Source organism: Coffea eugenioides, chromosome 5, assembly GCF_003713205.1.
Source record: "Coffea eugenioides isolate CCC68of chromosome 5, Ceug_1.0, whole genome shotgun sequence".
NCBI lineage: Eukaryota > Viridiplantae > Streptophyta > Magnoliopsida > Gentianales > Rubiaceae > Coffea > Coffea eugenioides.
Window position 1 is genome coordinate 39,907,596 of NC_040039.1, and position 13,751 is coordinate 39,921,346.

Consider the following 13,751-nt stretch of genomic DNA (forward strand, 5'->3'; position numbering starts at 1 on the left):
ACATGGTGGTATCCTAAACTTTTAATCAACGTTTAAATGATGCAAAGGAATTAATACTGTATTCTTCGGATTTTCTTTTTGCATTTATTTTTGAATATGCGCATCATCAATATTAAGATGAAAAAGACTTGTTATCATATTCAACTATTTATCAAAATACAAGTTCTATAATATGATAAGTTTCTTGGCTGAATGAAATCTTCATAAAGGATACATGAATTAAGGACTCATTACGTCTCATTCCACAAATAGTCCAATTAAGGATTTAGAATATACCAAACTTAGTCCGCACATTGCTTAATAAAGAAGTTCAAAACACAACATATTTATGCAACTGTAAACTCATCTATGATTCTTCCCATTGGCAAAAATAAAATATTTACTACAATATCTGGAGAAATATCAATTTACTCTTATAAATTCGTCATGTACCAGGATCCAACTTTGGCGGTATTATTCAAATTCGGGTCAACTCATTCTGCCTAAGAATCAACCCAATTACAAACCTCTATTTATATCTAAGAAATCATAAGATCCTATTACTAGCCTTTTTCACATTATTCGACGAATTTACAAACGCATAGGTACATTAGATATTACCAAAAAAGAACTTTCGAGTCTCAAGCTTTTGCCCATTACCTCCTTAATATGGCAAACGAATTTTGCTAATTGATTCCTCTATTTTTCCTATTAATATTACTCTCTTTCATTTTGCCCTTGAAGACGTTTTCAAACTAAAAATTTTTCTCTTTCCTTTGAGAGATCTGTACATCTCAATTAATCAGGGAGAAGGGGATCTTCATGATCATTGATAATGAAATATGACATCATCGTAAGCTCTGGAACTTACCAAGCTAGTCCAAACATTTATCTTCTCTAAAGAATTGACAACAAAAAATTTTGCAACTACATGTGTTGCAAAAGGGGGAAAAAAATAGTGATTAAGATTTTTGGGCCTCAGAAAGCTAAATATAACATAATGATTTGGTTGGAATGAGCCTTCTAACAACATAAGATCAATTAGTCTAAGGCGGAAGCAAATACTTTCTTTGCAGGATGAACTGCCAGTTTAGTCGTTCGAGTGGGCACTTAGAAGGAGCTGTGGTAGTGCATAGATGTTGCAGATGATTTGCTCTTCAATTTTCATCATTGCATGGACAATTAAAATTTAAAAGCTACCACCGCCGAAAGGAAAAAGACTTGGCCATTGACGTTGACGAATTGTCGAGAGGAAAAATCCAGGAAGTTGCAGGGGAGGCTTTTCAAATTTTGGAAGTGAAATTATTTAGGGAAGGCAACTAGTGGGCTTGAAGCGGGACGGCTTCCCCTCTCGTCCCTCGGCTCCGTCCGCCTCTACCCAGCTACCCCTGCATGTGCTTGCGTGGGTGTCCACTTCTATTTTTATTTTTTTATTTGACTTTATTTATATGTATACAATGCTGATAATAAATTTACTAATTTTTTTTGAATTTTTAACCGATAATTCAACATGAAATAAAGTTTAAAAATTACTTTGATCTTTGTGAATTCATTTCTCCATATTTAATTTTAGATACAATCTAAATCAACTATCATTGTCTTTTTTTATAACATGCCGTACGTCAAAAAAAAGGTAATCTAACGTAGAAACATATCCTTTTACCCAATAAATAAAAAGAAAGCCAAAGATAATTAAAAAAGAAAGATTACATTATTTTACCACAATTTCAAATATATATATATATATAACCATATTATGTTATCTCTATTATATTCTCCTGATTAACAAGCATAGCTTCACTTGTCGTTGTAAATGAACAGTGATCATTGTTAATTGGAAGAGGAGAGGAGGTGGAAAGTTACCAGTGAACAGCGAGAAAGTCTTTGGAAGATATCTGACAAAAATACTTTTTGATCCCTTTTTCAATTTAAAGGATTGGTTGCTGTATCAATTTTGAATACTAGTCCCTACTCCCTTTTTTTTTCCCTTTTTGGAAAGAAAAGGAGAGTCCCTATTCCTTGATCTGCCCTTTTGGCACTTTATATTTTTTAGTGCATAATCGAAATGAAGGCTTATTTGATTCCAAATTCACAATTAAACTGGAAACAAGAATCAATTTATTTCTTGTCAGCTATGCGATGTCCATTCATCTATAACATGCCAATAATTTTCGTGGGATTGGACTGCCAATAATTTGGGTACTATACACTTATTATCTGAATGACACGTCTCTGTTGCAAAAGCAGAGTGTCCTTTACTACTTGATTTTCCTACCTGATTGATTTACTACTTGCCAAAAAAAAAAACTTTTAGGTCAATGGCTTTCAAAAATTTTTGCCACCAAAACCTAGCTAAAGAAACAACCAATTATCACCAAAAAAAAGCTGGTACTAGTAAAAGAGGCTCACTTTTTACTTCACGTAAAATTTACAATAACCGCACAATTCTACTAAACTCCCAGTCGTACTTGGCCCAAATCAATTTACTACATATGACAGGTTGGGAACGGGTAGATATTTCAAAGGATAAATTACATGTAACGATCTGTTGTTTCGTCTATTGTCACATGACCCCCTAACATTTTAATATATATATTTCACCCCTCATGATTTTATGTAAAATGAAAACTTAACAGAAAATAGCCTATGTGATGTCGTTAATTGAAATATTAATAGTGCTCTTACTTAAATGTTAAATCAATCAATAGCTTAATCACCTTATATAAAAACATAGGGAGATTACGCTGATGAATATAAAAGTCACACGGGGTAAAGTGATTATTTATACAAATCATAAGGGGGTTATGTGAATATTAATATTTTATCATAGGTGCTTTTAAAGCATGTTTGGTATAAATGTCATAAATAATAGTGCATTTCATCCATTTTTCACATTACATAAAAATCACATGGGGCTTATGTGACTATTTTAAAACTTTAGGGGGCTCACCTGACATTAGGTAAAATCACAGGGGATAATAAGTAATTCATCCTATTTCAAAATATTACAATATAACTTCAGCAGCTATAGTTCACCTTGTGGTTGATGCTGTACGGATGATCAGTGCCTCTTGGACCAAGGTACCCTTAATCAAGGAGAATTGGACCCTTGTGATGGAACGGATGCTTTGCAGCTTAAAATGGAGTACCCGATTCTTTCTATCTCGTTTTAGCTAGTTTTTTTTTTTGGTATTTCACTGGTACAAGTTTCTTCATTTTTGTAATGGAGTGTATAGGTAATATAACTGATGTAAGTATATGAGAGTTCTCGCTTTTAGTCCAACTTAGATGCTAATTAATGAAAAGCTATTATTTTTAAAAAAAAAAAAAAAAAAAGGCTGAGCCACCTCTTGGCATTAACAACTCCTGATTATCATTTCAAACAGTATACACGTATGAATTCTTTTGAAATTTTCAGTTCTGCAGTGCAATAACAAAAACCAATCTTTGATTCCATAAGCCAACAGCTCAAGTGACATTAACAATTTATGTGATGACAAGTAAAAATTGCAAAAAGCAAGTAAACGAGACTTTCTTTTAAGTCAATGATATGCAACTGACGACATACTTCTTTTTATGCAATTTCAGGTGTCCTTAATTCCGAACTGTTCATGCAACAATATACACAAAATGATTTTTTAATAATAAGCAAGTATGCAACAAAAATAAAAACAATAAGACAATACAATTTTTGGTTACCTTGAAATGTTGGAAAACAAAAATCTCAGCGCTTATTTGTATGCTTGGACTGGAAGAAGTTGAGAAAGGTGATAAGCTGCCAAGCCCGCCAATACTTCCCTTTCTGGCTTCTACTTTGTGGGCTAGTTTTCAATACCTTTTCATGTAGAGGCACGAATGAATGAGAGAATGATCAACATTGGTGAGAGAGAGTAAAAATTGGGAGATTACGGGGAAGGTTTAGGAAATCAGACTCATTATGAAGGAATCAGTCGAAAGTTTGTAAACATACCTATCTTTCAGCTAGTCCTTTTCATATCCATCCGTGTAGCTTCTCAGCAGGAACCACATTGTTCAATTTATGAAATTATGATTCAAGACTTTGCTAAAGTCGGTCAATGTAAAAAAGGTGGAACTAGTAAAGCATGCCGAAGTGTTTAAAATTGAAACAACAACAAATGCTCTTTTCACCTTCCACCCTCCTTCGTGCTAAAGCTAAAAAGTTGAGGAGTCGGGGGAAAATGAAAACGAAAAAAGAAGGGAAAAATCGTTTTGTTGCTGAACTGTTTAAATTTAAAAAATGCATTTGAGTCACGCCTTCTCTGCATGAGGATGCGTGGCACTTAGTAACATTTCCATTTATAATGAAAAGTATATGTCAATTGTGTTAACGTTATATGGTGCTATTTGGAACGTACATTCTAAATTTCATTTTTAGCCACAATATGATATTTAAAAGTTGGGAACGGTTGTCACCAGCAACCGTTCTTGCCTCATTTTCTAATATGTTAACATTAAGTTAGTTTAATTGATAAGGATGGATCACTTTTTCATAAAAGATTATGTATTTGAATCTCGCTGTTTATATGAGGATTATGTTCATAAGTAACCTATGGTCCTAAAAATATGTGTGCATAAGTGACCTATGATCCTGAGATTACGTGCTTTGATATGTAATGATGACTAGAGCCAAATTCACACGAACATTTTCCGACCAAAAAAAATTGTATTTAAATGTTTTGTATTAAAAGGTGACATTTTGGTGAAATGACATGTCTTCAACTTTTCCCCTCTAATTACAATCTCTTTTTGCTTTATACTACTTTTCATTCATCAGTTAGTTGTGGCAATCTTTATATTAATTGAACGCAGTACTTAATTATATTTTTTACTACTGCTTTATTTTCTTTATGCTTTTCGTATGGACGAATGGACAATAAAAGCTACTCAATTATTGGCAGAGGACCAGCGTTACAAGGGCTTGGGGTTCACATTGACGAAAGGAAACATCCAGGAAATTTGCACCTAGAAAGACTTTCTCAAATTTTGGATGAAATTATCAAAGCTTAAGTCAGAACTGCTTTTCAATTTCTACATGGATTGGACAATTAAAGCTACTCCATTACCAGCAGAGGACCACCACCGAAAGGGAAAAGACTTGCCCGTTGACAAAAATGAGGAGAGGAAAATCCAGGAAGTTGCAGGGAAGGCTTTTCAAATTTTAGAAGCGGAATCATTAATACGTGAAATTTGAGTAAAATTTTTTAATCTTTGTTTTTTCTGATTCCATAAAAAAAAATAAAAAAAAGAAACTATAAACCTTCCAAGAAAGAAGAGGAAAAGGGATAGTTTAAGAATCTGAACCAGAAACTATCACTTAATTAATGTCACTAACAGTGTCATCTAGATATCAGGGGATACGACATTAGTGGTTTTAAGTAGATGTCAAGCTGGAGGAAGGATTATATTAAGTGGTAAGATGGGGAAGATTGTAAGTAAGAGATTCTAAATTTAAGAACTCCCACTTAAACAGAGTAAATGTCAAGCTGCTGCAAAATTACTTGTATACATTTCCCCTTTTCGTCTAGTCTCAACTTGATCTGCACAAAATTCTTACTTGAGCAAATAACATTCTTTACATGTCTTGAATTTTTCAATCAAATTCAATTACTCTAGTATGGTTATTAGTACATAAGTTAAAGCGTTTTTTTTGAAAAAGCTATTCAGTGAATACAACTTTTGAGCAATAAATGCCTAGAAAAATAAATATATATATATTTTTTAAGAAACATATTATATTTAGTGAATGCAATTTTTAAGAAATATTATATTTAGTGAATACGTTTTTCATCTTTTGTATGAAAACTACCACTCTTTGTAAATTTCTTTTAAAAGATCATACTCTTGGGAATTTACTCCTCAAGAGGACCGTGTGCAGCCTTTCAAACTACTACACAGATAGAGGTGCATATTTATCTAGTATCCACAAAATCTTAGTGAAGTACTTATGTTTTACTATATATTTATTTGTTATTAGTACCAGACTATGTATTAGACCATGAGAAAAGAAAAGGGAAAGCAATTAACATTTATACTATCAATCAAAAGACTAAAAACATTTGCATAAATGAAGTTCACTATTTCTTGCAATCTCAGGCCTTAGATTTCACCTCAATTTTATTTTTAATTCTCTTCCCTCTGGCTCAACCACTTAGAGTCTTACAGAATACAAAGTAATAAAAAAAGGGGGAAAAAAAGATCCCGAAGGAGATCAGTCCCATCCAAATAATGCTGCTGTCTAATCAATTTTATCATCAACTGTGGTTCTCCAAATTCTGCTGATTTTCCAGCAAAAGCCCGTCAAAATGCCGGCTTTTCTCAGTAAATTGGACCACCTGATCTTGCATCTTTCTCACATGGCCTCCAACCAAGAAAAGTTTCCAAAACTTCTCCTGTTGTACCCTCCTCTGCAATGCAATGAAATCATTCTCTAATTTTCCAACATCCTCCGACCAATTCTTCACCTCTGATTTCCTCTTCTGTCGTCCTGATAGCTCAGCTCTTTCCACTGTCTCCTCTAAGTCAGATGCTCTGCTGCTCAACGCCTTCAAATTCCTAGCCAGCAATTGCATGTCTGATCTCCAACCCAAGTAACTTGTCCCCGTATCCACCGATACATCTGCAGCCCTTTCAACTGCTATGTCCTCTACCTTCTCTTTAAACTTGCCAAGCAGTCTTGCCACTTCGGATATAACCTTCGCAATGATGTTCACAATGATTTGCAGCATCATATCCACGGCCTTCCAAATTGCACCTGCCATCTAATACAATCCGACCAAAGAATGTTAGATTTCAAAATATAAAGAATTAACGAGAGTAACTGTGCCCTCTTGACCTGCAAAGCACGTGCCTCGTTGATAGTTTATGTGTGTCAAGTAATATATAAAACCGTAACAGGAAAGATCTATTGACAATATAAACTATTCCTTAAAGTTTTGGTATACTGTTCAATTGAAAGTGCTGAGTATCTCACAAGCATGAGAAAAACTGGTGATGGATAAAAGGGAATGATAGACATATAGGGGGAGAAGGCAATTCTCTTTAAGACGTTGACGTTGACGATGAAAATCATGGAAAACTGGTGAGAAAGTCTTGGGAAGAAACTTGGCAAAAGTAGAGGTGAGACCCACACTACAAAATGAAGGGTACTGAAATTGTTAAGATTTCGCAGCCTATAATATATCAGTTGATACAAGATTAGATGTTAGAGAACTAATTGTATGTTTTATTTGTGAATATTTCCCTTAGATTATGACCAATATTGTGCTAAGAGCTGGATTTTACTCATATTTGGTTTTTAGTGCTATGACCAAATATTGTGGGCCAGCTCGAAGTTTTGCCGGTCATTTGGATGTAAAGTGGGCCGAGCTTGAAAATTTTGTCGATCATTTGGAATGGAATCTTTATTTCCATTATGGACTTGGACACTGATTATTTTCATTTTTATTAGTACTAATATTTGTTAGTATTATATTCTAAAAAGAGTCCTAATCCTTTTAGTGATAGGAAGTCGCGAGTACTATTATATTGGGAGTAGGTTATAGGTTTTTAAGTTGGACATTAAAAATGAACGATTATACTAGGAGTTGGATATAGGTTTCTGGGTTGGACATTAAAAAGCAACGGTACTTTGGCCATTGTGTTTCTTTCATTAGACAAAATAAACTTTCCCTTGTTCCTTTACTTCTTTTTCTTTTCAACAACGAACTCTAAAAATAATTTTGGCTACGAGTCCGCCATGAGGAGTGGCTGAACTTTCTTTCTAGTTGGAGGATAATCAAAGGTTTGGTTCGTTAAAAATTGTGAGATCTAACTTAATTTTGTTTGTTTTATTTATTTATAAGTATTTATATATTCATTATTGAGATGAATGTTTTGTTTGAATTAAATAAAGTGCTCTTATTTGGTTTGAGAAAATGATCTACTGCCATCTAAAATACCAAATTCGTGATTGTTTGGTAGGTTTAGGTTTTGTGGTGGGTGATATAATTTGATTATAGTAGAAACTTTCAAAGTATTGTCACGGGAGTATATAATCTAATCTAAATAAATCGAACGAACTTGTGTATTTGTTAGTTAGAACTAGTAGGCTTTCTAATAATTAATGCTGTTAATAGGGTAAATTCTATGAGTTTGTTTAGGATTACTTAATTGACAAAGGAAATAATCACATAATTTGGCAAAGGAAATAATCACCTAGTTTGTTGTGTTTATCAAGGCAATAAGGAGAGTCAGGTTGCTAGAGTTTGTTAACAATCATAACCAATTTATTTATGAATAAATGATTTTCCCTTACATCAACGATAATGAATCAGACTGGAGATTAGACCTTTGACATTGCAAGTCACGGGAAACTTCCAGCGAAGTTGCAAGAGTGGCCTATGAAGTTGACTGGCATGTAGAATTTACGGAAGAGTTTAGATTGAATATTAGAGTCAGTGCTCCTCATTTGATTAAAGATTTTGAAATGCTAGAAAACCAAAAATATTAGATCTAATTCTTATGCCTGTATTCGAAATTGAGAAAACATTTTTTTCCATCCTACCACCTCTTCCCACACCCCTCCCACTCTTAACTGTCAAGTCTAATATTCGAACTCTGAACCTGATAGTGAGGAGAATTTTGAGATTTCTTTATAAATCAAGTGATCAAGTTGAAAGTTGATAAGTTTCCAAAACTGCAAATTCAATGAATGAGTTCCTCCGCTTCCACTTTGTGGACTAGTATTTATTTATAATTTCATGGACAGAGATGGGATGAATGATAACACAATCAACACTAAGCACCACATAGGGTTGGTGTTGGGGAATCACATTTATAATTTCAAGTGGAGAAATTCTATGTTATAATATGTTTTAGGTGTACATCGTTATCATTAATTATTTAACAGCAACTAAGAACCGACGTAAGGAAACTTCCACGGAAGTATCAAGAAAGTTTTTTTGCCCCCAATGAATACTAGGACACTACTATTGCAACCCATGCTACGCACGGACTTGCGTTTAATATAATAATACTAGTAATTGAATTATGTATATTAGTTACATGAAAAAAGATTAAAAAAAATAAAAAAGTGCTATTTTAGTATCTAATTATATTGTATTTATAAACCTCATCTGAAACCTTGATGAATATTAAAAAATATGAATAGGAAAATGTTATTTGCATTTCATATTTTGTTATTTGCACTCTCACAATTTATTATATCATATAGTCTAATAAATGAAAACTATATAATAAAAATGATAGTGGGAGTGCAAATAACAAAAAAGGGAGTGTAAATAACATTTCCATATGAATAAAGGTCACAAAAATATCTAAAGAAATACTAAAAGCATACCAACCGCAAATTGTTATCCCTCCCATTCATATTCTCTTTTTTTGTGTCATTTCCCGTTAATATTCTCCTATTTTTCATTACCCTCTTCTTCACCTTTCTAACACAATCTTCCCATATCCCTCCAATTCTTTTCTCTCCCACAAACTCTACCTTTTTTTTACCCTGCCCTGCTTCTATCAAATTGTTCAATTTTTTATCCAATTTCACAACCTATTTACCTCCTATCCTATTACTCTTTTCACCCATATATAGTTGTAAATAATGACCAAATTTTGAACTTGTTCTTCAACAAATGAGTATGAGTATGCAATTTTATTAACTTCAAATGGGTAACCCAATTAAACTTATTAACTAGTGGCTATTAAATGGATAAATTAGAACTACCTATTTAGACCTAATTAAATTAGACGTAAATTCCAATTCATTAGTAAGTAAATTTAAATCACTGCAAATTTATTAATTATACTCTACTTTTTGCAAAGGCATATTTAACTTTCTTTTCCTATTCTTTAATTTTTGTTAAATTTTATCCTACTTCCTCCCTTCTTTTCATCAAAGTTTTAATTAACTCATTAAGTGTTAATTGATTTCTTGCATTCACACCTAAATTATTTTGAGATTTTGTAGAGTGACAAAATTGAAACTCCTTATGACCACCACTATTGGTTCTTCTATTTAATTTTTTTATTATTTAGGTAAAAATTTATTTATTAATGCAATGTGTTCTTATTTTTGTTGATTACAATGATATCTTATTTTGTTACTCAAAGAATATGGGAGAAAAATAAAAAATTTTGTAGTGGATTGTAAATGGGTAAGATAACCAAAACCATGTAAAATTATATTCATTTAACCCACATAAATCACCCATTTTTGATAGTTTCACCCCAACCCACAACTACAGCGCCCTTGACTTTATCCTTCCTAACCCTATACTCCTATCTTTATACTCCTTTTACTATTTAGGATTCATTACCTTACTTTTACCTTTCCTAGCCCTATACTCCAATCTTTCTATTCCATTTATTATTTAGAATTCATTACCTCACTTTCCAAGTTTTTTTTTTCAAATAAAGAGTTAAAATTAGAGTCATCAAGGAAAAGTAATTTGGCATAACTTTGGTGAAATACTACTATTTTTTGTGACCATCATCCAAGATAATTGCTTAAACAAATATTTGTTTTAAAATTTTTGATACACTCCAAAAAACAACCATCTAAATGCCGCTTTTATTAATTTAAAATTCATATAAAAATTTTGTTTTATGTGCACTTTTTGATGTATGCGCTATATGCAAAATTATCCAGATGTAGTTTTGTGCATCTCAAAAATTATCTAGATGACGTTGTATGTCAGAATGTTTATTTCATTGGTTGGAATAATTGTTTAATAGGATAAGTTTAAGGCTAAAAACAAATTAATTTAGTTGCAATAGGTAACATGGTTAAAGAATGGTTGTAATTGGATATGTTATCTAAATGTTTGACAAATCTATGTATATACCTGGAAGGAAAGTGCTAAAAATGTTAATATATAAATAATTAAAAAAAGTGACTAATCACGTTACTCCTTAGATTTGACAAATCAACTTTTATTAATCAAGGAATAAAAAGGACTAAAGTGATAAAGTTGTAATGAGACTGATCAAATTATTCAAATTTATTTTCTTTACTTATGGAAGGAAGAAGAAGTTAAAGTTTGAAAACAAACTATAAACGATTTATTAAGTACTCATTTGAAGTGGGAAAGAAATTTTTAAATTTTAAATCTGAATTGTCATAGGATTAGTTGTAAATCACTATTTCAAACTTTTTAATTGAATTAATATATTAAAACAAATAAATAATCCAAAAAAAAGGTATGGGAGATTTGAAAGCCATCCAAGAGGCTTCCACTAAAACCTTCCATGCAATACATATAGATATAGACAATCCAGTATAAGTTGTGGGAATAGGGTGCCCGTGCTGACAAAGTTCTATTAGATTGCTCTTGTTGCAACAATTGTCAGAAATTTAGCTTTGAAAGATTTCAAGTAGTAAATATGCTGGGACATAAGACCCTTTGTTCTTTGTTTACAATGAATGTGTATTCCCAGCATCAACGTGTAGAAGAACAATATTCTTGCTTCTTAAGTTGTTTATGGGCTGCTTAAGTTGTTTATGGCAACTTGAATTCTGAAGTCACAATCTCTTCAACCTTCCAAGCAACACCTTTTTTTGCGATTTTTACAGTCTTTTCTAGATGTCTTTGTTATCTAACCAACATAAGAAACCAAATTCAATAATTGGCATAATCAAAATTAGAACTTCTTAATTAGTCAAAAACTAACAGAAAAATGGAATAAATTCTTCTCTGCTTTGTGAGAATGGAGCGAGCAGAACCATTTCATCGAATGGAACTCCTCAATGTAAAGATTTCACTAGCAAGAACCTTCTTTCTTTGGCCTGAAATGTGCTACGAAATTTTTTTTAAAAAAGTTCTATGTTTCGTGCATATTTATATGGGGAACTGGCTTGAATGTTTTCAAGCGTCAAACTGACTTTTAGACGTCGCCATCATGAATAAAGTTGTGGTATTGCTAATTTCTATTCGCATAATATCTTGGAAAAATTAACAAGTTCATTTGTAAGCGAGAGAACACTAGAGAAAAATGCTAAAAATTGATGTTATATTTTCTCTAGATGCTGAATTCCTTTTGTTTTCCATCATTATGATTTGCTTCCTCTGTTTTATTTTTTTTAAAGAAATTCTAGACAACTTACAAATTCCAATTTTAACTAATCCGATCCATTGTCATCAAGACTTGCACAATTAACAACTTGTTGGGTTGATTAGCTGTTTTTAAGATGGAATGGTTGTTAGACAACGTATGGGAGGGTTTGGGTTTGGGTTAATAAGGACACTAATTAGATATAGTGTATACTAGAGGTGTCAAAATGGGTGACTTGGGCGGGTTTGGGTTGGGTAAAATGGGTAATGGGTATAAGTGACTCAACTCATTTATACCCATTTAATTAGATGTGTATAAATGGGTAAGTCAAAAAATGAATTGGGTAATCCAATTACCCATTTATAATCCATTTATTTTAACTTTTTGTAAACTCATTTAAATTCATTTTTGGAAACTAAGTTATCAATTTATACCACTCTTTGTACCCATCATTAATTTTAAATATTTACTTATAGTGTTCAATAAACTTAATTACCAATTTTTTTTTATTTATACTCTATGTCACAAAATTACCTATTATTTAATAATTGAATAATAAGAATATAAATATTTGAACTAAGTACTATAAAAATTAATATAAAAACTTAATCCAAAAATTTTGAACCCCTAACATTTTTTCATATATAAATTTAAAATTTCATTTTATAAAGATAAGAAAATAGGCTAAAATTTATCATAAATTGGTAATGCTAAAAAATGAGTAAGTTAACAAACTAAGAGAAAATAAAATAATAAGATAAAACCAACAAATAATAATAATAATAATAATAATGAAACAAAAGTAGTTAATATCATGACAAAATGAAAAATTTGAAAAAAAAAAGGTGGGGAAAAAGAAGAGACTTGGGGGGAAGAGAATTCTAAATGGGTTAATTGGGTTTGATGGGTTATCCAATAATACCCATTTAATAAATGGGTATATACAAAAATTTAAGATATCCATACTCATCTATTCATGGACGGGTATGGGTAGATTTAGTTAAGTGGGTTGATTTGCCACCTCTAGTGTATACTGACAAATTAGTATTTTGAAATCATAGCTTTTTGTGCTGTTAGTTTCTTACTTCTGGTGCTTAAAAGTTCAAGTGCCCCTTAACTCTAGAAATAATAATTATACGAGCATTGAGTTTTAATTAAACAAATCATTAGGCCAACCAAAAAGTTCTTATGGACATAACTGATAATTGATTTTTCAATATTGTGGGTTAGAGCTACAAGAATACGTGTTATATTATAGAAATCAATTCTAATTAGATAGTATTTTATTTCCATATTGATTCAATGAAACAACAACAGTATTTTTTAAACCCTTTATTTATTTATTTATTTTTTGATGATCATATTTCAAGTGAACCTAAGACGTACAAGTAAAAGTGGCTAGGAGGGGTTGAAAGTCAAGTATGAGTTTCTTTTTTTTTTTTTAATTTTTTTGAGGGAAACAAATATGAGTTTCAATAGAACACAATTGATAGATTTACCAGCCAAAGGTAGTTGGGGTGTCGGGGAACAAAGTATTTCTGTCACTCTCAGAGTCAAGTTTCTTGCAGCAAGGCCTAGAAGCTTATCAAACATTACATTAGAGCGTTATATAATGTTTCTTCCAAATTTCAAACTTTGTAGAGGGATTTTTTTTGGGGCTCCCAATCATCCGATCCTAAATCATATTATTTTACGAATCTTAT